The 24,859-nt window shown below is 37.4% G+C and overlaps 1 protein-coding gene across 2 annotated transcripts in view; it reads left to right on the top strand.

Annotated features, from left to right (window-relative positions):
- Positions 1–24,859, top strand: part of LOC150087490 (uncharacterized) — a 259,633-nt gene that overhangs the window by 44,160 nt on the left and 190,614 nt on the right. The gene's annotated exons all lie outside the window — the stretch shown is intronic.

A 24,859-nucleotide genomic window follows, 5' to 3' on the forward strand; every position in this document is an offset into this window, starting at 1 on the left:
CATGCCGCCGCTCTAAAAAAAGAGAGAGAGAGAAGAAATGTTTAGTGCATTGTGTTGATTCTTGTGTTCCGTTGCACCACAAAAAGACAGATTTTTTGTTATTTTTGTCAGGGATGTCAATTTTTTTTTTTATAGTAAATATTTTTTTTTTGTCTAGAAATTGCAAAAATGATGGGTAAACACACAAGAGTTGTGCTTTCAGTTAATCAGAAACTTGAGATTATTCAAAAGTTTGAAAACGGTGCATCCGTTGAATCTTTAAAGAACCATTATGATGTTGGTGACCAAACCATATACGACATCTTATCTTATTATTAGCTATATGGTGCAAGGAAGCCTGAGGCTTATGTTGCACCAGCCAAAAAGAAAAAAAAACAAAATTCCCGAGTTACCCAGAGAGAGAGAGAGTTCAAAGGGAATCACTAAGAAGGAGAAGAATGATGATATCCAGCTCAGGACCATGGATGTGCCAAGCCCATACTCACCAGATGTGACATTGTAAAAAATAAAGGGAAGCATCATATTGGACACGAATAGTGCGTGGTAAATTTTGTCGTTTTTTTATTTATCGCCATTTTTTACATAGGTTGCTGAACATTTTTTGATACAGAAAGTTCTGACTTACGCAACTTTGGATTTAAGTAAATTTTTTTTCACTTTTTTTTTTTTTTCCCCCTTTATGTTCATAAAATTTAAAACAAACAAAAAAAATAATAAGCAACTGCGATCACGGCACGCACAAATTGCATGAGTGAGATATGGAGTAAAAAGCAATAAAATAGGAAAGAAGAAGAGATTCTTAAAATTTATTTATTTATATTTTTTTATGACTGAAGATTTTGCTGAAGGGGACACACATTTCACCATAATAACGTAAAAATCCCCAGAATTCCAGCTATTGGTATTATCCCAAATGCAATAAGATCGAGTTTACTACCCACTTACAATAAATTGTGCTAACAGAAAAGACCAATAAACTGGAAAGTGCAAATTGTTTTTATAGTAGTGACCTCCAGAAATGTGCTTTAGTAAAATGTGAGCTTGTGTGGAGTGATAATAGTGTGTTTTGCCTTAACCCTGCGAAGTTCTTTACAGGAAATTTCATTTTGATCATTATCATGGTGCCGAATAAGAGAATAAGCGACAGTGGTACTAGTAAATCTACCAACAAAAGGAAAGCGATCAATTTAGATTGGAAGATTAAAATAATAAGAATGTATGAAAATGGTCAAACATTAACAAGTATCGTTTCGAATTCAGATTTGTCAATAATAATAATGTAGTAGCAATATGTTATAATCATTCCTGAGTTACACAAAAGTCGACTTACGTAAAAAGTCCTGGAACGTATTTCTTACATATGTCGGGTACTTCTGTATTTTTGGATTAACTGGGAAATCGATTATCCGTGATTTTTTTAAATTTTTTTATTTTTTTTATACCATCTATCCCGGACAATCAAGAGTCTACTGCAATTCAAAGGTGTTTTGAACCTTTTCAAAATCCATTTGACCTACCCATCACCAATGTTGATGAAAATTTACAATTAGAGTTGATAGATCTTCAATCTAATGATGCACTGAATTCAATATTTAAAAATGGATATCTAATTCAATTTTATTTAACATTTACCTGAGTCAGATTATCCAAAAATTAAATTTTGCAAGAAAGGTTACATCAGTTTTCATAAGTACATGTATATATGAGCAAACCTTTTCAAAGATGAAATATGTAAAATCAAAAATATGATTACGTCTAATTGACCTGCATTTACATGACCTTTTAAGAATTGGAACTAGTGCTTTAAAACCCAATATTATGAAACTTAGTCGCACTCTACAACCACATTCATCGCATTAATTATAATTTTATTTTTATTACCAACTGTATTTTTGCGATTAGTACAGTTAATAAATAATAATTAAAATTTGATATAAATAAAGTGGTAATTTTATATTACACATCCATCGATTTATTTTTGAATCCGTAGATATAGATAGGTATAAAGTTTCTCTGCATAATATTAAAGTTATGAAGAGAACGTAGTTTTCAGTAATTTGGAATTTTCTCCAGCCCACCAAATATTGCAAAAATTCATGTGGCCTGCTTCTCTAAAAGTTTGGGAACCCCTGTTCTAGATGAAAACAAATTTTTGTATATACCTTTTAACCATCCTTTTCAGTTTGTTCTCAATCTGTGATTAAATTTAGACTGTGACATAACTCTTGATCATGTCAATTGCATCAATACTATATAGCTAGAACTAGAATCTGTAAGTAAAGCATCGTTATACAACATCTCATAGTGGTTTTTTTTTTTTTTTTTTTTTTTTTTTGGTAGTTGTTGGCACATAGGCTTCTGTGGCCATAATGCACCTCCCAAGGTTTTTTTGCAGTACTTTGATCCAAGCCCGAGGCGGGAATCGAACCCGCAACCTTTGGGTTGCCAGGCAGGCACTTTACCCACCCGGCTAGCCTGGTCGGCATCTCATATTGTGAAATCCTTCATAATAAGTTACCTGTCTCTTACACTTTGGATTAGTACCGCCACCACCCAGACAGCACCATTTCAAAGTGTTTGGCTTCTCTTCAGAAGTGGATGTACCCAAGGTGTAAAAGCTGACATCCCAGTTATGACTTATATGTAAATATAGGTAGTTCTCGACTTGTTAATTACGAGTTAATTCGTTCCTAGCGTGCACTCATAAAGCGGGAATTTATTTCCCATTGACATAAGATTAAAAATAGGGGTTACGTTCTCAACAATGATTGATCTATCAAAAGAAATGAAAATGTAGCTTGTAAAATCAAGCAAATTATAATAATAGAGAAATTATTTACGACTTACAAATGTTAAAGAATGCTTATTCTTCATCATCATGTTGTTGTTGTTATTTGGTTTTTAGGAGCATTAGCAACTAAGGCCATATTGCTCCGGGGATATGCGGTGGTCATTTCCTGACTTTTCCGCATCCTCCGTATTGGTGGCTCACGGGCTCGAACCCCGGTCTAATCAAGAAGCATGTGCTGCGCACTGCTGCTCCTGCCCACCTGGCTACGGAGGTGCCCTTCATCATCATCATCATCGGCTAAATGCACACTCGTTTGATCACTCATTATTGGCTCTGCACTCGTTGGTTTGTTGCACAAGGAGTCATCTTCCTCAGAAATGTTTCAAGAGGCGTTTGTTTCCAAGACAATCTTCTCTTTTAATTATAAATTCATTATTGCATGCATAAGCATTTTTCTAACGGCACACACAAATCGCAACTAACACGATTCGCGTGGAATAACAAGTTCACGAAGCTTGAAAAAAAAGGAATGAAAAGAAGATTCTGAAAATGTATTTGCTTTTTATATGATTGAAGATTTCAGTAAAGGGGGAAACACATTTCACCATAATAAACCACACAATTCCAGCTATCGGTATTTTTGCAAATGCAAGAAGATAGAGTTTACTACCCGTTTATAATTGCTTGCAGTAACAGAAAAGCCCAATAAACTGGAAAATGCAAATTGTTTTTATTGTTTTATTGTCGTGACTTCCAGAACTGTGCTTTAGAAAAATATCACAAAGGCATTTAAAATTGATTCTTATAATGGAACATACGATAACGATGAAAGTGTAGTGCATTTTAATGATTTGATTTGGTAACTAATACAATTTACAAACCACGCTTATGACCTTTTATATGGTCTTAAAGTCACTCTTGTGACCTTAAAAATAACATTTTAGAGAGATAAATAGCTTAGTTATGCAGCTAAAATTTCAACTTCCGAGATCTTGAAACGAATTACCAAAAAACAATGTATTATTGGGTTCATAATACGATGGTGTCTCTGAAACAGATTAAATCGCAAAGCTGGGTGCACTTTATTGTATAGCTACGCACTTGGTTTGAAATGCAGTATTTATGAACGTTTAACATTCATTTTTTTGCAATTAATGTTCATATTTTCGATTTTGTTGATACTTGGTGGGGGGGGACTTGTAAAGCGAGAACTGCCTGTAAGTTTTAAAATAAATTCTAGGTATGTAGTGTTGATGCAATTGCAAAAATTTGTCATAGTTTGTTTCCTTTTGCATGTTAGCATTAGCATTAGTAGAGGCATTTGATGCAAGAAAGCAAGCTTATGCAGCATCAGCTAAAAAAAAAAAAAAAACCCACTTCCACTTCACCCCTCTGTTCGTTCAAAAAACCTGTCCAGCTGAGCCTTAAACTTATTTAGGCTATCAACCTCCACTACAAGGGATGGAAGTCTGTTCCACCAACCAACCACCCGCTGGCTAAAGGCAAATTTCCGCACATCTATCCTACATCTGTCTTTCCTCAATTTGAATTTATGCCCTCTCAGTTGATTATTCTGAGCTAGAGGAAGAATCCCATCAGCATTGAGCATGCTCAAACCATTCAAGGCTTTATACACCTCTATAAGATCACCTCGCTGGTGCCTAGTCTCCAGACACTGTAATTTGCAAAACTTAAGCCTTTCTTCGTAAGAGCACCCCTTTGTTCCATTCACTAATCTTGTTGCCCTTCTCTGTACTCGTTCCAGCAGCTCTACATCCTTCTTGAAATGAGGCCTCCAGACCTGTATACAGTACTCTAGGTGTGGCCTGACCATTGCCTTATACAAGGGAATAATCACCTCCTTATCCCTGCTGGAAAAATTCCTGTATATCATTGACAATACTCCATGAGCTACTCTTGCAGCCCGTCTGCACTGCTCAGAGAACTTCATATCTGCTTGCACAACCACCCCCAAGTCCCTTTCATTCTCTACCACTGTCGGTGTAGTACCACAGAGTTGATACGTTGCTCTGGGGTTGCTGTTTCCCATGTGTAGTACTTTACATTTGTCAATGTTAAACTTCATTTGCCACCTCTCAGCCCATCTGCTCAAGCTTTCCAGATCCTATTGCAGCAACATAGTGTCAGTAGTGTCCTTGACAACCCTGCCAACCTTTGTATCGTCTGCAAACTTGGACATTAAGCTTGATATACCATCATCAATATCATTTATAAATACAGAAAACAATAATGGACCCAACACTGAGCCCTGAGGGACTCCACTAATAACATTAGTCCACGATGAGCAGTGTCCATTGATTACCACTCTCTGTCTTCTCCCCCTCAACCACCCCTTTATCCATAGCAGCAATTTGCCTCCAATGTCACACTGCTCCAATTTGTGTAGCAGTCTTCCATGTGCAACAGTATCAAAAGCCTTTCTAAGATCGAAGTATATAATATCAAAGCTATTCCCTGCATCCAGTTCTTTTGTGACTGCATCATAATATCCAATCAAATCGGTCAGGCAAGACTTCCCCTTAACAAAACCATGCTGTGTCCGAGCTATAACTGAAGTCTTGTCTAAATGATCCTGCAGTGCTTCTTTAACCAGTGCCTCCATTAATTTTCCTGGAACAGAAGTTAAGCTCACAGGTCTATAATTACTTGTGTCAGCCTTTGATCCTCCTTTGTGAATTGGGGTCACATTTGCACATTTCCAGTCTATGGGTACCTCCCCTGAGTCCAAGGAAGCTCTCATAATTATGGCTAAGGGTTTGCTTACTTCCTTTGCTGCCTCCTTTAATATAACTGGATAGATCCCATCCACCCCGGTTGCCTTTCTTGTGTTTATCTTCAACAGTTTCTCCTCCACTTTACTCCCAGTTATTTCAAGATTCTGTAGCTTACTGCTAGAGTTGAATACACCTCTGGCATTCCCCTCGCTCAATAACTCCTCATGTGTGAATGTCGATGCAAAATATTCATTTAGTTTGTTAGCTACCTGAGCAGGGTCATCAACAGTTGACCCATCAATATCAAGTGGACCAATCTGATTCATCCCCTTCCTTCTAGAGTTTACATAAGTAAAGAACTCTTTGCTGTTTTTCTTTGCATCCCTTGCCAAGGATTTCTCGTAATCTGCCTTCGCCTGCCTAACCTCCTTTGTAACTTGGTTGCATATCAACTTGTATCTATCATAGGCTTCTGTGTCATGTGTTAATTTGTAAGTATCCCATGCATTTTTCTTCTCTGCCATATGCCTCATTAGTTCATCTGACATCCATTTTGTCCTAAACCTTGAACAATATTTCTTAGTTGGTGTGTAAAGCCTAGTAGCTTCCAAGATTAATTCTTTGAATGCTTCCCATTTTGAATTTGCTGTTGGTAACATCATCAGTTGGTCCCACTGTATAGAATTTAAATACTGTCTCAGTCCATCGTAGTCGCCTTTACGGAAGCAAAAACCCTTCCCTTTACCCCTAATGGTAGTTACCTCTTTGAGTAAATCCCACTGCAGCACACTGTGATCGCTGCCACCTAGTGGTTCATTTATCTGCAGATTCTTAATGCATGAAGAATCACTGCTGATAATCAAATCAAGAGTATTACTCCCTCTAGTTGCCTCCCGAACATGTTGATGTAGAAAACAATCATCCAATAAATCCACAAAAGCCCTGCTAGTGTGTGAGTGACCAGCCCCCAAATTCCAGTCAATATCTGGGAAATTAAAATCTCCCATTATAAGACTCTCTGATTTACTGGCCCACTCTATTTCCCTGTACAGTTTCTTATTATACTCATCAGAGTCGTTAGGCCTATAGCACACTCCTACTCTCAATTTTGATCTCCCAATGCTTATGTCACACCAAACTGACTCAACACTGCACTGTCCAGCGATGTCAACTGGCTTCACTTCCTTGGTTTTTATGTGTTTCTTAACTAATAGCATAACCCCTCCCCCCTTCCTATCCTGATTAAACGTCTTTCACCAAAATCTATGGATTATCTGCTCCTTCTATATAACAGAATCTTTATTGAAGGGCAGTTTCCGGACTCCTGGCGGAAGGCAATCGTCCTTGCTTTTCCTAAGTCAGGAAAGGATCCAAAAGTCACCACCAATTATCGTCCTATTGCTCTGACTAACCGTCTGTGCAAAATCCTGGAGAGAATGGTTAATTCTCGTTTAATATGGTACTTAGAATCAAATAACCTTCTCTCCAACATCCAGTGCGGCTTCCGAAGGAACCGGTCCACTTTGGACCACCTTATTAGATTGGAAACATCCATCCGGGATGCTTTCCTAAAACGCGAACACTTGGTGTCGGTGTTCTTTGATATGGAGAAAGCGTATGACACAACTTGGAGATTTGGCATTTTAAAAGATCTGCATAGCCTTGGTCTTAGGGGGCAACTCCCCATTTTTATTAAAAACTTTTTAGCCAATCGATCTTTCCAAGTTTGTGTGGGATCCTCACTCTCTCGTTCCTTCAGCCAAGAGGAGGGAGTACCACAAGGATCAGTATTAAGTGTCACGCTTTTCGCCATCAAAATAAATTCCATCACGGAACAACTTCCTCCAACTGTAAACAGTGCCCTCTATGTTGATGACTTTAGCATCTTTTGTCAGTCATGCAACATGAGGGTTATTGAAAGACAACTGCAGAAAGCCATTGATAGTCTGAATTCCCGGGCACTTGCTAATGGCTTCAGGTTCTCGCCGGAGAAGACCGTTTGCGTACACTTTTGTCGCAAGCGTAATCTTCATCCTGAACCTGAATTAATGCTCGGACAAAATGGTATTCCAGTAGCAGCGGACACAAAATTCTTGGGACTTGTATTTGATAAAAAGTTGACCTTTCTGAACCACATCCGTCAACTTCGCACAAAGTGCACACGCGGGCTTAATATTCTCCGCTCGCTCTCCTCTACATCTTGGGGAGCAGACCGATGCACGCTTCTTCGGCTTTACCGTGCACTTGTGCGATCCAAACTTGATTATGGGTCCCAGGTATATTCTTCAGCCAGAGACAGTGCCCTTCGATGGCTGGATCCTGTCCATCACCAGGCTCTTCGTATCGCTACTGGAGCATATAGAACATCTCCTGTCCAGAGTTTATACGTCGAAGCAAACGAACCACCGTTATCGCTTCGACGTAAGCAGTTGTCTCTAAACTACGCTTTTAAACTGAAATCCCTGCCAGACCATCCTACGTGGCTATCCGTTTTTGAGCCACGATGGGAAAATTTGTACAACACCCGTAAGACTGCTAATCATCCTTTTGGTATTCGTTTCCAAGAGCTACTCGTAGAACTTGATATCAAGGTAGACAAGGTTGCCCAAACACCGAAGAAACCCCTTCCACCCTGGCATGCTCATATTCCAATATGTGACTTGTCCCTCAGAAATTGGGGAAAGTCGGACACTCCATCATCGGTCTACCTGCAGCTTCATTCAGCATACAGAGCTGAACATTCTGACTTTGCGCCAGTTTACACAGACGGCTCGAAGTCGGAATCATATGTGGGATCTGCTGCTGTCTTTACAGACAGCACTACATCGGAGCAGATTCCCTCTGAATGCAGTATATTTACTGCAGAGCTGCATGCGGCGCCTCCGTAGCCAGGTGGGAAGGAGCAGCAGTGCATGGCACACGCTTCTTGATTAGACCGGGGTTCGAGCCCGTCACCACCAAATACGGAGAATGCGGAAAGGTCAGGGAATGACCACCGCATATCCCGGAGCAATATGGCCTTAGTTGCTAATGCTCCTAAAAAACCAAATAACAAACAAACAAACAAGCAGAGCTGCATGCTATAGAGTTAGCCTTGGATCACATTAGTGAATGCCAATACCAACGGTTCATTTTATATTCTGATTCTCTCAGTGTGTTACAGGCTTTAATATCTGTGAGGTATAATCCTCATCCAGCTCTGTCTAGTATCCAGCAGAAGATTCACTTTCTCCATGAACGTGAATATGATATCCGCTTCTGCTGGATCCCGAGCCACATTGGGATTAGGGGAAATGATTTGGCTGACACCGCAGCCAAATCAGCAATTCAGGGTTCATTGCTGGGTTCCTTACTGAAAACAGTAAGGAACCCAGCACTGAACCCTGAGAGACTCCACTTTCATCTTCATTGTTGTTCACATATGTGAAAAGTTCCTTGTCTCCATTCTTTGCTATCTTAGCTTTCTCATATGCAGTCTTGGCCTCCCTGACCTGGTTTAGGCTTCATTACTCTTCATCATTCTGTAACTGTCCCGTACTATCTTTTTCTGACTATTTGACCAGTGCCAACTCCACAGTCACCCATTTTGGCAGCCTCCTCCATCTGTTGTTGTGGAAGTTGATAGGTTGAATAAATTTAAGGAGGAACTGGACAGGCATTTGGAGGGAATGGTGTGATTTTTTTTTTTTTTTTTGGCTGATGCTGCATAAGCTCATACACATGATTTTTTGCATCACATGCCACTACTACTACTGCTAATATTTTCTTAAAGGTATGTATGCATTCGTGACTTCAGTGATTTTTGCTTTAAAAGTATTCCATAATTCAAATGTATTCACCATCTCTCGGCAATCTGCCCAATTCACATGTGCCATGTAACGCCTTAAACTGTCAAAGTCCCCTCTTCTCAAGTTAAAACCCTTACCTTTACCTTTAATTACCGGAACATCTTTCTTCATCTTGCATCTTCCAACATTAGTCTAAAGCAAGCAGTGCTCATATTCATAACCATCCTGGTCTTTTACCACTCATCATCATCAGCCATTTCCAATCTGCTGTAGGATGAAGGCCTCTCCAGCAACTTTCCAGTTCCTTCTCTTTTGTGCAATGGCCATCCATTTACTACCCACAAACTCATAAATTTCATGTATTCATCTCCGCTGTTGTCGTCCAGGTTTTCTTCTAGCTCCTCTTGGGTACCATTCTGTTATTTTCCTAGTCAATCTGTCATCATGTCTTCGAGCTATTTGTCCTGCCCAAGACCATTTTATTTCTTTAGTTTTGATAAGAATGTCCTTTACTTGAGTTTACTGCCTAATACATGTGTTTCTCTTCTTATCTAACAGTCTGATTCCCAGTATAATTCGTTCCATTCTTCGCTGTGTAGTTCTCAGCTTCTCTTCCATTCTTTTGGTGAGTGCCCAAGTATATTGGAGTATATTGGTTCATTATTTTACGTTTCAGACAAACTGGGATATTGCTCCTCAGTATGTGACTATATTTCCTGAATACTATCCATCCAAAATTTATTCTTCTCTTGACTTCCAGCCATTTATCATTATTACAGCTAATAACTTGTCCCAGATAAGTATATGACTCCACCTTTTCAATTACTGCTCCTTCAATCATTATGTTCCTTTTTGTGGCATACTTGTTCATCATTACTTTTGTTTTCTTTGGGATTGTGGTTTATGACCACAATGTCATCTGCAAATCGTAAATGGTTTAGGTACCCTCCATTCACATTGACTCCTTTCTGTGACCAGTCTAATCTTCTGAAAGCTTCCTCAAGGGCAGCAGTAAACAGCTTCAGAGATATTGTGTCTCCTGGTCGAACTCCTTTCTCGATTTTAAATTTGATACTGTCTTTGTCTAGTCTAATAAAGAAGGTAGCATTCTCATATATTTTCTTCAAAATCATAATATGTGGGGTATCTATGCCTTGCTTTCCAGTGCCCAAAACATTGCCTTATGCTGTATGGAGTCAAATGCCTATTCAATATATATAGCAACTAACTCACTCAATCCACAAATGCCAGGCATAATGGTGTTTTATATTCATTTGCTTTCTCCATTAGCTGTGATATTACGTGAAGGTGATCCATAGTTGAGAATCCTGTCCTAAAGCCAGCTTGCTCTTTTGGTTGATTCTCATCAAGTGTTCTTTCTAATCTGTTAGCAATGACCCTTGTGAACAACTTGTAGATGTGGGATAACAAGCTAATTGGTCTATAATTTCCAATTTCTGATTTATCTCCTTTCTTATGCAGCAAAACTGATTGCATTATTCCACTCCTTAGGCGTCACACCTTTTTTTAATGCATTTTGTGAAGAGTCTTGCCAGTTTTTGTGTTATGTCTCTTCCTCCCAATTTTAATAACTCTACAGGAACTTTTATCTTCCCCCCGGGCATTCTGATTTTTAATTTTCCTCAACACTTGTTCTGTCTCATCAGGAAGAATATCGGGTATGTGTTACTAATTTGCAATCCATCTTCCTCACTGCTGGAATCATTCTTTCTCTCCTTGTATAATTCTTTATAGTAGTCTTCTGCTATTTGAATTATGCCTTCTCTGCTATTTATAAGTACACAATCGCTATCCTTCAGTTTCAGAATCATTTTGGTCTTTCTGTATTATTTCTCATGGCTGCTGATTTAAGTCCTTTGTTTTCCCTTAATGCTTGTTCTACCTTTCTTGTGTTAAATCTTCTTATGTCCTCTCTGAGTCTCTTTCTTATGGTTTTGCATAACTCAGTATACTCAATTTTCTCCTTCTCAGTGTTTTTCTTGCTCTTCATTTGTCGTCTTCGGTTCATCATGACAAATGTTTCTTGACTGATTTTTTTCTTCTTTGGATTTCTTTTTACCTATTGGTTTCTTGGGCTTTATCACTTTCAGAAAGTTTAATATTCCTTGTCGATATCTTGGTCCGGAGCAGTCTGTAGAAGCTCAAACTTGTTCTTAAGTTCCAGTACATGCTGCTTTTTCTCCTCTTCTGTTATCTCAAAGACCTTTGTATTATTTGCTAGAGTCAGTTTTTTCCTTTCTTTTTCTAAATCTATATCAAGTGTACATTCTGTGATCACTTCCAACATTTACCTTATTCAGGACGGTACCACCCAGCCATCTCTTTATCTTGGCTTTCATACTGAACAGTGTCAAAAGCTTGACTGAAATCTAAATAGATATGTATTTTTGTTTTTAGCATCCAGTTGCTTTGTCATTGTGTTGTGGCAGCCAATCAGATTGGTCTGACAGGATCTCCCTGTAACAAATCTATGCTGTGATTTCTGTCTAACTCCATGCCTATTGGGATGTGTCTGCAATACATATAGCAACTAACTCACTCCATTTTTTTTCCCTGGATAGAGGTCAAGCTATAATTACCCACTTCTTCCTTTGTGAATAGAAGAGAAATTTGCACATCTCCAGTCTATAGGGACGTTCTTTGAATCCAAGGATACTCTCATAATTATAGTCATTGGCCCGCTAACCTCTTTTCCTTATTCTTTTAATATAATTGGGTAGATTTCCATCATCTCTGGGTGCATTGTTTACTTTTAACTTCAACAATTTCTCTTCCACTTTCTTCTCAATTATATCTTGGTTTCTTGTATTCCCTTCCTTAGAAACTTCGTCATGGGTAAATATAGATATAAAATATTTGTTTAGTTTGTTAGCAACCTGAACAAAATCATTAATAGTCTCTGACACTAGGTTCAAAGGACATTAAAGATGAGCCACTAGTAAATTTATTTCTGTACAGGAGGCAGCAGTACTTAAACAAAGTACTGCTACCTCCTGTGCATATAAAGCAAGGTTAAGTGAAATGGTTCATCCAAGCCCTGAATAAAGAAGGAATTTTTTTTCAAGTATATTTTCACAAAATTTCCAACACTTAACATTGTGAAAAAATTTAAATTTGAGGTAAAAAAAAATTAAATTTTTGTTTGACCTCAAATCTGCAAACTGCTGCTAACTCTGTATTTGAAGAATCCATGACCAAACTGAAGAGATGCTTTTAAGTGGCTTTAGAAATGTAATGTGCATTGTTTTAGGAAATTGTGAACAAAAAAGAAAGGAAAAAGGTATGGGGGGGATCGAATGTCAGTATGATGGCCAACCACTGCTGGATGCTAAAAACAGGACCAGTCACCAAACCGCGATGCCTGAAGAATTAAGAAAGGTGCAAGTTTAACCCAGACTAACGTTGTAAGAAATCTAGTTTGTTGCATCTATGCTTGAAAGGAGGAGACATAGCCTTTGATACATGTATTTTTAAAAATAACCTACTTGTACAATCTATAAAACTACAAAAGTATCTCTAGAAGCATCCCACCAATATATATATATAACAGATAATTCATATAAAAAATAAAACATAAGCCAGTAGCATGGCAAAACTGTAGAGAGAAAATTAACATAAAAATGAACATAAATTAAATCAACAGGGAGGGGGAAAGTGAAGGTAACAAGACAGAAACCGTACCCGCAAGTCCTCAAATAATTTAGAATTCAATGATATCCAATTTAAATTTAAAATAATGCCAATTATATAATAATTTAGCGGTACCCCATCCCCTTGTAATGTACCAGTTCCGAGAGACGTGAAATATCACCAAAAAGGGACTAAAACAAACTACTAAAAGAAAAAGTAACAAAATAATAGGCTGACCATTATGCCCCATATAGATGGAGGACCATGAGGCCAATAATGATCGTGGAATTGTTTCATTTCAATTACTAGACAAATCGCCGCAAAGGCGATCAGATCAAAGGACCAAACCATCCTTTCTTCCTCCGATCGATCCACAAATGCAGAGGATTTGCATAGCGGTGGTCCTTATGCAGTGAGAAATAAACTATAGAACAGACAGCACTCTAGAGCAGAGTCACACCACCACCAACATAATGTAAGTTTAGCCAGCTTATATGGACAAAAAGAAGAAATATAGATGACGGCACAGGTGATGCTTTTTGCATATCAACCCACTACTACCACCTGAGTTATATTTAAATAATGGCTTAAAAAGTTAGAATGCAATAACATAGAATAAAAAATAAATACAGTAATACCCCGACTTACGCAAACTCAGAGTTACGCGGTTCTTGATTGTTTCGATTGGTGTATATCTAAAATTAGCTTACCAGTGATTTGGAAGTCAAATCATAAAGCTTAGGGTGACAGCTTCCGTTTTTGAGAACTGGTTTGGTCACCACTTCATACCCGAAGTCGAACGTTATTGCAAGTCTAAACAGATTTCATTTAAAGTGATGCTTCTTATTGACAATGCACCCGGTCACTCTCCTACCACCCTAATTGATTTCGACCCACATGTGAAAGTTGTGTTTTTGCTTCCAAACACAACCAGCTTGCTTCAACCGATGGACCAGGGAGTCATCAAAACATTCAAGGCTTACTACACAAGGCGTTCTTTTGCACATCTGAATGAAGCTATGAGACAAAATAGTGAGATATCTGTTAAAGACTTTTGGAAACAATTCAATGTTTTAGATGCCGTAAGAATCATTGAAGAATCTTGGGATGAAATTCACAAAAAAACATTGAATGGTGTCTGGAAGTAACTTTGTCCATTTTTTTTTTTTCAAAACCGAGATGAAAACAACACCAGAAACTGATCGTGTCGCTCATGTGATAGAAGAAGTTGTTAGTCTTGCCAGGCAATTAGATTTGGAAGTCAATGGTGATGATGTCAATGAGCTGTTGGATTCACATAGTCAGGAGCTGACAATGAATGAGCTCATAGAGATGCGTGAGCAAAACGTCACTGAAGTATCCGACACTTCAGACCCAGTTCCACCAGAAAAGCACATGACAATTGCAAGCTTGACAGAAGGTCTCAGCTCAATTGAAAAGGGCTTAAAAATTTTAGAAAACAGACTCCAACGAAGAACGCGTTATAGCTACAAAGCAAGGAATAAAAACATTATTATTAGCTTGCTACGAAGAAATTCTGCGTGAAAAAAAGAAGGCGCTGTGTCATCAGACGAATTTGTTAGATTTTATGAAGCCATCGACATCGAAATAACTTTTTTACATAACTCATTTATTTTTTTAATACATATTTTGTATTAATATGTATAAAGAACTGCAATTTTATTAAATATTTTTCTTCTAAACTAGTATTTTTGTTAGTCCTTGGACCCAATTTAACAAAATATATATGTATTTATATGCAAAGTTGTACCCCGACTTATGCAAATTCGACTTAAGCGATTTTCGTCGGACCCACCTATCACATAACTTCGGGGTATTACTCTATATAAATATTAAGCTATCATTAGAGGCAACAAAATGCACATCCTCCACGTGATGCCCAGTATATAACAGATAATTCACATAAAAAATAAAAATAAAACATGAGCCAGTAGCATGGCAAAACTGTACAGCGAAAGTTAACGTAAATTAAATCAACAGGGAGGGGTAAGTGAAGGTTACCTTCACTTTCCCCCTCCCCGTTGATTTAATTTATGTTAACTTACGCTGTACAGTTTTGCCATGGTTTATGTTTTATTTTTTATATGAATTATCTGTTATATACTGGGCATCATGTGGAGGATGTGCATTTTGCTGCCTCTAATGATAGCTTAATATATTTTATTTTTTATTATTTTTTTTTATTCTACATTATTGCATTCTAACTTTTTAAGCCATTATTTAAATATAACTCAGGTGGTAGTAGTGGGTTGATATGCAAAAGGCAGCACCTGTGCCGCCATCTATATTTCTTCTTTTTCTGTCCATATAAGCTGCCTAAGCTTACATTATGTCGGTGGTGTGGCTGTGCTCTAGAGTGCTGTCTGTTCTATAGTTTAGTTCTCGCTGCATAAGGACCACGGCTATGCAAATCCTCTGCATTTGTGGATCGATCGGAGAAGGAAAGGATGGTTGGTCCTTTGATCTGTTTGCCTTTGCGACGATTTGTCTAGTGATTCCATGACCATTATTGGTCTTGTGGCCCTCCGTCGATATGGGGCATAATGGTCAGTCTATTATTTTGTTACTTTGTTTTCTTTTAGTAGTTTGTTTTAGTCCCTTTTTGGTGGTATTTCACGTCTTTCAGAACACCTTACAAGAGGGGGGGGGGTTCTGCCAAATTATTATTAATTGAACTCTAAATTATTTGGGTACTTGCGGGCAACAGTTTCTGTCTTGTTACTTTCACTTTCTACCCCCCCCTTCCGTTTATTTAATTTATGTTAATTTTTATGTTAACTTTTGCTCTACAGGTTTGCCATGCTACTGGCTTATATTTTATTTTTATTTTTTATATTAATTATCTGTTATATACTGGGCATCATGTGGAGGATGTGCATTTTGCTGCCTCTAATGATAGCTTAATATTTATTTATTTGTTTTTTATTCTGTGTTATTGCATATTGCATTCTAACTTTTTAAGCCATTATTTAAATATATATATTATTTTTTCTTATTTGTAAGAAATTCTGATGTGATGAGGCAAGCAAATTTTAAGTATCTTTTGAAATTTCCAGTGAAAATGTAGTTTAGTGTAATTAGAGTGAGATAGATGATAAGAATGGAATAGATGGAGACATCTGTATAAAAGATAAAGAGTGCAAAGAAACAAAGTTTAACAGCACCAACCTAAAAAAAAAAAAACCACACTTCCTGTGCCCATTTCTGCCAATGATTTCTCCAAAAAGTTCTGTTAATTTATTCCAACAATTAAATTTAAGTGAGAGAGAGAGAGAGACTAAAGATGCCATTAGCCATTTAGTTTAGTTAACCCTTCTAAAACTTTATACACCTAGTTTAGCTCACCATGCAGAATGCCTTTCCAAATTGTAGTTTACAGAACTACAGTTTTTCTTGGTAAGAATATTCTTTTGTGCCCCAAACTCATCTTGTTGCTCTTGTCTTCATACTTTCTAGAAGATCTATGTCCATCCTAAAATGAAGTTTCCAAACCTGTATGCAGTATTCCAGACGTGGCCTAACTTTATACAATGGGATAATCATCTTTGTTTCTTCTGGCAAAGCTCTTGTACATCATTGACAGAACCCCATGCAGCCTGTTGGTACTTCAATGATATGCTATTCTGGGATTACTGTGACTGAAATGGAATACCTTGCCTTTATCAATGTTGAAACCCAGTTGCCACTTTTTGGCCCTTACTCTGATTGCTGTTACTGACCGCAGTACCACCTTTTTATCATCAGCAGACTTAGATATCAACTTCAATCATGAAGTACATCAATTTCATTACTGAATATTAAAAACATTAAGTGGCTCAATGCTGTACCCTGTAGTATCCCATTCATCACATTAGTACTGTACATGAAAGCAGTGGCTATTTATAACCACTCTGTCTCCTACCACTTAAACCATTCTTTTATCCATAATAATAGCTTGCTTCTAATGCAAGGCGCACTATAGTCTCAGCAGCTTATGCGCCATTAAACCTCCATAACACACACACACACACACACACACACACACACACACACACACACACACACACGCGCACGCTTCTAATGCAGGCTGTGTGCGACCCGCCACATTATTTTTTGTGGTCCTGCCAGATGATTTTTATACTATTGACTACATCAGTGGGAAATCATTCACTAGCTGCACCAGGCACGAGAAATAATGAGAAATATAATACTAGACCAGCTGTACTTCCCTGAATCCCCACACTCCTTCCCTTCGAAACGGAAACTTTGCAGATGGAAGTAATTCATTTACACTGCAACAATGAATTAAAACACATTCATGCCACAACATCAAAAATCAGCTTTTACAACCTGTAAGTGACAGTGGAAAAGTATCCCAAATTAAGATTTTTTTGAAAAAAAAATTGAGCACATTCAGATCCACATGTGTTTGTGAAATTTTCTTTTCAAAAATGAAATTTATTAAAAGTAAATCTCAAGCTTTGGTAACGAAGATCAGTTAAGATGTGTAACCAACAATATTGAACTAGATTTAAAAAAATTGAATGATTGCAAAGAAAAGCAAATATCTAATTGATGTAGATATATAATAAAATAAATTTATGACATTTGATTTTTAAAAGATTGTTTTGTTTTATGTGTGGCCCGCGGGAAATTTTAGTTTGTCAAGTTGGCTCGCAGAACAATTTGGGTTGGCCAGGCCTGTTCTAGTAGCACAGTATCAAAGGTTTTACTGAAATCTAAGTACAGTAGAGGGTCAGTAATACAAACTAATTGGGACCTCCAATTTATTAGGATTTGCGAACTTATCAAAAATGCCATTCTGGAGATTAAAAAAAGATTAAGTAAGTTTAGAAATAAAATCACATAAGTTGTACTTATGTATTTTTATTCATAGGTAACAAAACAAATGGAAATTTTAGTAACAATAACACACGTGTAGTCTTTAACAAAATAATTACAGAAAATATGACTTAGTCAAGGCAAAATAATTACTTTTTTTTTCTGCACTATTTTCGAACTTCATTACTTTGTTCTCTCACTCTTTTCAGCAAGAGTAGTTAAGTTGGACAGCATTCAGTTTGTTGCTCGTATCAAGCCATTGCAGTCTCTAGCACAGCGAATGCCTCAGCATCCCACGGACTGGAGATGTGCAAATGTATCCCCAATTCACAAAGGGGGATCGAAGGGTGACACGAGTAATTACAGACCAGTTAGTTTAACTTCTGTTCCGGGTAAAATAATGGAGTCGCTGGTTAAAGATGCATTGCAGGATCATCTAGACAAGACTGCAGCAATAATTCAGACACAGCATGAGTTTGTTAAGGGAAAGTCTTGTCTGACAAATTTGATAGGATATTATGATGTGGAGCCGACCGGGCTAGCCGAGTGGGTAAAGTACCTGCCCGGCAACCCAAAGGTCGCGGGTTCGATTCCCGCCTCGGGCTTGGATCAAAGTACTGCAAAAACCTTGGGAGGTGCAATATGGCCACAGAAGCCGATGCGCCAACAACTACCAAATCAAAAAATCATTATGATGTGGTTACAAAGGAACTGGATGCAAAAAATAATTTTGATATCATATATTTGGATTTCAGGAAAGCTTTTGACACTGTTGCGCATGGAAGACTATTGTACAAATTGGAGCAGAATGGTATTAAGGGTAAGTTGCTACAATGGATAAAAGGATGGTTAAGTGGGAGAAGACAGAGGGTGGTAATCAAAGGGTGCTGCTCTTCTCGGACTAATGTTATTAGTGGAGTCCCACAGGGTTCGGTGTTAGGTCCAATGTTGTTTTGTATATTTATCAATGATATTGATGAAGGTATATTAGGCTTAATGTCGAAGTTTGCAGATGATACAAAGGTTGGCAGGGTTGTTAATGACAGTAATGGCAGTGTGCTACTGCAACAGGATCTAGATAATTTGGGCAGATGGGCTAAGAAGTGGCAACTGAAGTTTAACCTTGACAAATGCAAAGTACTGCATATGGGTAGAAGTATCCCCAGAGAAACGTACCAACTGTGTGGTACTACACTTAAGGTGGTAGAAAATGAAAAAGACCTGGGAGTAATTGTGCAGTCAGATATGAAGTTCTCTGAGCAATGTAGACAGTCTGCCAGGGCAGGTCATGGGGTTTTGTCAATGATATATAGGAATTTTGCTAGCAGGGAAAAGGAGGTGATTATCCCTCTGTATAAGGCAATGGTCAGGCCACGCCTTGAGTACTGCATACAGGTCTGGAGGCCTCATTTTAGGAAGGATGTAGATTTACTTGAGTGTGTACAGAGAAGGGCAACAAGATTGGTGAGGGGAATGAAGGGATCGGATCCTCTTACCAAGAGAGGCTTAAGTTCTGTAAATTGCAGTGGCTGGAGACTAGGCACCTGCGCGGTGATCTGATTGAGGTATATAAGGCCTTGAATGGGTTGAGCACGCTGAATTCTGATGGGATCCTTCCACTTGTTCAGATTACGAACCTAAGGGGGCATAAATTCAAATTAAGAAAAGACAGATGTAGAATAGATGTGCGGAAATTTGCCTTTAGCCAGCGGGTGGTTAATTGCTGGAACAAACTTCCATCTGTCGTTGTGGAAGTTGATAGGTTGAATAAATTTAAGGAGGAACTGGACAGGCATTTGGAGGGAATGGTGTGATTTTTTTTTTTTTTTTTTGGCTGATGCTGCATAAGCTCGTACATTTGCTTTCTTGCATCACATGCCACTACTACTACTACTATTAGTAGGCTAGGTGTTGATGTCATTATCTTCGTCATCATCTTTGTCTGTATCATTTTCAGGAGCTCCAGCTTCTATATTCACAATTCCGTTTTTATGTAAAACAGGAAACCCTGTGGCATCAATATCAGTTTCCATCCACACCATTGCATCACCTTCATATACCCAGGGATTAACTGAAACAAGTTGATCATCTCATTCAGTATTTGTCCCCCATCTCCTGTTCAGTTCTGCTCATCTCCTATGGCTTCTTTTGCAATAGGCCATAGTTTATAACAAACATTTTTGTTCTGCACGGTGAATGATTTCCATGTATCAGCTAACATGTAGCAGTTGTCATTGATACCAAGCTTTTTTCGAAAAAGTTACGTGCTTTCTTTGTTTCTCTGCTGAAAGTAAATAATGCAAGACTTGTTTTTTGTAGATTCTCTTCAACTTTTCAGTGACTCCTTGGTCCATTGGTTGGAGAAGTGCGTTAACTTTTGATGGAAGAAACATGACCTCTAATCCATCATCTATTTTGTTTAATGTTTCCATTGAAGGATGAGATGGCACATTGTCTAGGTTAAGCAAGACCATGCCCATTTTGCCTTCTCGTTCACGATACTTCTTGACATTCGGAATAACGGAATAAAATAGTTGGTAAACCATATCAGACTGAAGTGTTATGTTTAGTTAGTACTGAATGTGTAGGGTTTTAGGAGCATCAGTGACTAAGGCTCCAAGTATATTGTCTGTAAATTGTGTGTGTTCTGAGGTCCATTGATTGTTTCCTGGACAAAAAACCAGAGTTTCTGGGAGAAAAAACCATGTGAGACCAACTAACTCAGCCACATTGTTAAAAAGGCCCAAAATTTTCTCACATCGTCGACAGGGCTCAAACTTGGTCTTTTCCACGCGATGTGGGGAAGACGACAATCCTACTAACTGTGCTACCCACATAGTCTAGTTAGTACTATATGTATATTAATTCTTCTATATAATATCGGTGTAAATACACCATAGTTAACCCATAAATTTGAACTATGTAAGTAGTGTAGAAGGCATTGTTTTAATTGCATCTCATATTGTGGTTGCCTTCATAACGAGATAGTGGTATTGCACTACTTCAAATAAATAACGCTGCTCTAGTAGAGAAGACTACTGTTATTTATTTTCAGAGGATACCACCACCCAGATGATCGTTTCGAAGCTATTGGGCTTCATCATCAGTGGGCGGGCAGGTACCCTGGTAATGCAATATGCCATCACAGTTGTGCAACATGCCACCACAATATGAGATACAATTAAAATGATGCCTTCTACACTACTTACATGGTTCAAATTTATGGGTTAACTATGGTGTATTTACACCGATATTATATAGTTAATTACCAAAACCCATAAGAATTATGCCTTGTGCATTTCGTTTTCAAATTACATTTTTACCAACACCCTTTGGCATCTCTCATATTGTGGATATAACTTCGCAACTGTGATGGCATGTTGCATTACCAGGGTACCTGCCTGCCCACTGATGATGATGTCCAATAGCCCACTCACCGAAGAAGGGCCAAATAGCCCTGAAACGGTGCCGCCAGGGGGAGCCTGATGATGTCCAGAGTTTCCAAGAATAGGTAACAACAGCCTTCTCCACTGGGGAAGCGTTGCCTATTCGAGGAGTTTATGAGTTTTTGAGTGGTGTGAGTTGAAGGAGTTATTGTCCCTTTCATTCTTCTACACCGTTTCTTTTCCTCTTCCACTCCTACTATAACTTTCCCTCTACTTTTTGCTTTTCTAAGTCTAATAGGGACAAGTGGATATTCGAGTAGATATTCACATACATACATAAATAGCCTTGAAACGGTCTGGGTGGTGGTATCCTCTGAAAATAAATAAATAGTCTTCTCTACTAGAAGCGTTATTTATTTGAACTAATGCAATACCGCTATCTCGTTGTGAAGGCAACCACAATATGATACAATTAAAACAATGCCCTCTACACTACTTACATAGTTCAAATTTATGGGTTAACTATGTTGTATTTACATCAATATTATATAGTTAATTACCAAAACCCATAAGTATTATGCCTTGTGCCTTTCATTTTCTAATTCTTCTATATATGTACGCTTTTTTTTTTTTTTTTTTTTTTTTTTGCTAACCTATGGATAATATTCTTCCGATTTTCACATATCATTTAGTTTTTTTTATTCGATAAGGTAATAAAAGTGTAAGTTTGGGCTTTATATCTTCATTTTTATAGCCTGTGGATAATATTCCTCCGATTTTCACTTATTAGAATTGCCGTTTAATAGAATAAAAATTCAATTTGGAAACATAATCACAAAAATTTCATCCTTTTTATCATCAGCAAACTTAGACATCAAACCTTGAGAATAGGAGAAATGTATTCACATCTCCATTCAACAGGGGACTTATTCTTAATCTAAGAGTGCTTTTATTAACATCCCTAAAGGTTTGACTACCCATTTTCAGCTTCTTTTAATATAATTGGATAGATTCCATCAGCTCTAGGTGTCTCGTTCACTCTTAGCTGCAGCAGTTTCTCTTCCACCTTCTTTTCTATTATTATAAAATCATTTAACTCCATTATTTTTCCACATTCACAGACAATCCAATTGACCCAAAAGACTCTTTTGCAAAGAAATATTCTGGGAAGATGAGTTACTTGGGAAATATAGAAAGCAAAAGACAGTACTAAGTTTGTGGTGTATTTATTTTAATTTAATCCAAAGTTGGACAGAAAGACATATTTTCTCAAACTTCGGATTTACAAAAAAACAGATGGGTCTTGACTTATGCCATTTCTTGGATAAATTCCATCCAAAACTGGTGAAATCCAAGCAGTTAGACATTTGAAAAGTATTTAACCAATGTGGAATGTGCCTTTTGAAAATATCTGTTGTTCTCTCAAGCTGTTCACTACTTATGTTGGTAGGAGGTGTGAAAATTGTGACTTCATCCAAAAGAGAGCAATCAGATAATTCAAATGATCTGCTCTTACGAACTCTCCACTTCCTTTCACAGATATGCCATTTCTGCTGTATGCCTTTTCTATAAATATTTCCATTGGTACTTCACTTTGTTCCATTGATGGAAGGGGGTTATCAAAATTATGAAATCACTTTAACTTTTTAAGTATAGTATATAAAAAAACATTGAGTCTCTGGTTTGGCTTGTAAAAATATTTGTGGCAATTTATTTGACATTAATCTAATGTAGCACTGTTTGATGTGCACCCCCCAGGCTACCCTTAGATAAAGATCACTGGAGTAAATGCTGCAGTTTTTTGTTCTTTCTACAAGTGTTGCTAATAGTGATGCATGTTTCCTTAAGAGCTGTTTCTAGGTTTGTTTGAAGCAGAAGTGTATGAAAAGCTGAGTTACCTCAGCTAGAGAAGAAAACACTTTTCTCTAGAGATTAAAATTTCTCATACTGATAAACTATAAATGGAAAACATATCTTGAATTCCATCCAACCACCCTTAAAGTCCAAAAAGTCACAATTTTTACGAATTCTTTTCTGAATGTTCAGTTGCGGTTTTTCGAACACGTCCTACCCACTGTGCTACTCATGAAAGTGCAAAAATATAACTATGACTCGTGCTTTTTATCTAATACAAAATGTTAATACCTAAATTTATTGTATTAGATATATACAAAGTAGAGGAAAATAAACATTAGTTAATAGCATATGATTTGTTTTAAATATGAAGGTTGCTTGGAAAGTAACAAATTTTTTTATGAAATGAAATGAAATGACATGACATAAAAAGTATAATACATACTGTTCTTGCAGGAGACCGATTAAGCAGGTCACAGTGCAAAAAATGCACCAGAATTCCTTCCAATCCGAAATTAATCCTTCGTTTTGCATTTTGGTGATAAAATATAAGATTCTAGTGCAACAGCTGAGTTTCTCTTAAGCTTCTTGATCGAATTTCTTCAGAGATGGATGGTGATGATAAAGGTTACTTCTCTTTAGAATTGGCTGGATTAACATTTTGGAATAACTTCTCTTGTTGTCCTTGAAGCCAGAGTTAGGTCCATGATGTCTTTAAGACATTCATGGACCTTTAAGATACTTATGGTCTACAGCTATTTACCATTCGTTTATAAAATTTAGTATTAGTTTATGCCATTTTAAAAGTTAATTTTAGGTTACAGTTTCCAAAAGAATACTATAAAGTGCTTTTTCAGAGATAACTGAAGTTTCTCAAGAAATGTTCTCTACTCTGTGTCTTCATTCAAATCCACTCTTTTCTTTCATCAAAAATGGTCATCACCATCTTTGAAGACCATACTAACAAGGGGTTGATAGGATTATGACTTAACAATTCGAATTCATTAGTAGATAATCGAAGGGGGTAACAGATGTATAGCAGGATAGGTAAATTAAATTGACACTTTTATTGGTGAACTTTCTTAATTCCTAGCATATGTGATAATCATTGTCTATATTCAAGATTTAAGGCATCGACATCATCCATTAAATCACTTGCACTATATGTATTCCTATTACGCAGACTTGGACGCAGCCAAAATCTTGGTTTCTTGTATTTTCTTTTTGGCAGTAACTACAAATGCAGCTGCAGCAATAAGCACATCCTCATTGTTGAATATTTTCTCCTTCACTGAGTTGCATGGCCTGGTTGTGCTGATTTAATGGGGATGTACCACAAATATAGACACAGCCGAACGGCAGTGCCTATCTGGCTCTACCGAGTGGCAAAGCTGATTCAGTGGAAACAGAGCTTTAAGCTTATAGAAGAGTAATTAATTTGATTGTGGCTGTTTTCCCCAAAACAGAATTTATAATAATTCTATTCCCTTGAAGTAATAAAATTGGGGAATTATTTGAGGATATTATTTTATCACTCTGCTCTACATAAAGCTAATTTTGATATTAATTTGGTAAGTGACCTCTAGAACTGACCTGTATTTTCTTAACTTGTATTCCGATAAATATTGGAAGATATATTGTAAGTGACACCAAAGATGGTGAATAAACGGATTTGCCTTTCATTCAAAAATTATGCTGCTGACTCACTTTAGTTGTTGGCTATGATACCAACATCTGTGACAAGATTCGATAGTGGAACAATCTGAAAGGCCTCTCCAGTTATCACTGGAGAGGCCTGTCATGTTCAGCTGT

Source organism: Mastigoproctus giganteus, chromosome 4 (assembly GCF_048544385.1).
Source record: "Mastigoproctus giganteus isolate SK-2022 chromosome 4, ASM4854438v1, whole genome shotgun sequence".
NCBI lineage: Eukaryota > Metazoa > Arthropoda > Arachnida > Uropygi > Thelyphonidae > Mastigoproctus > Mastigoproctus giganteus.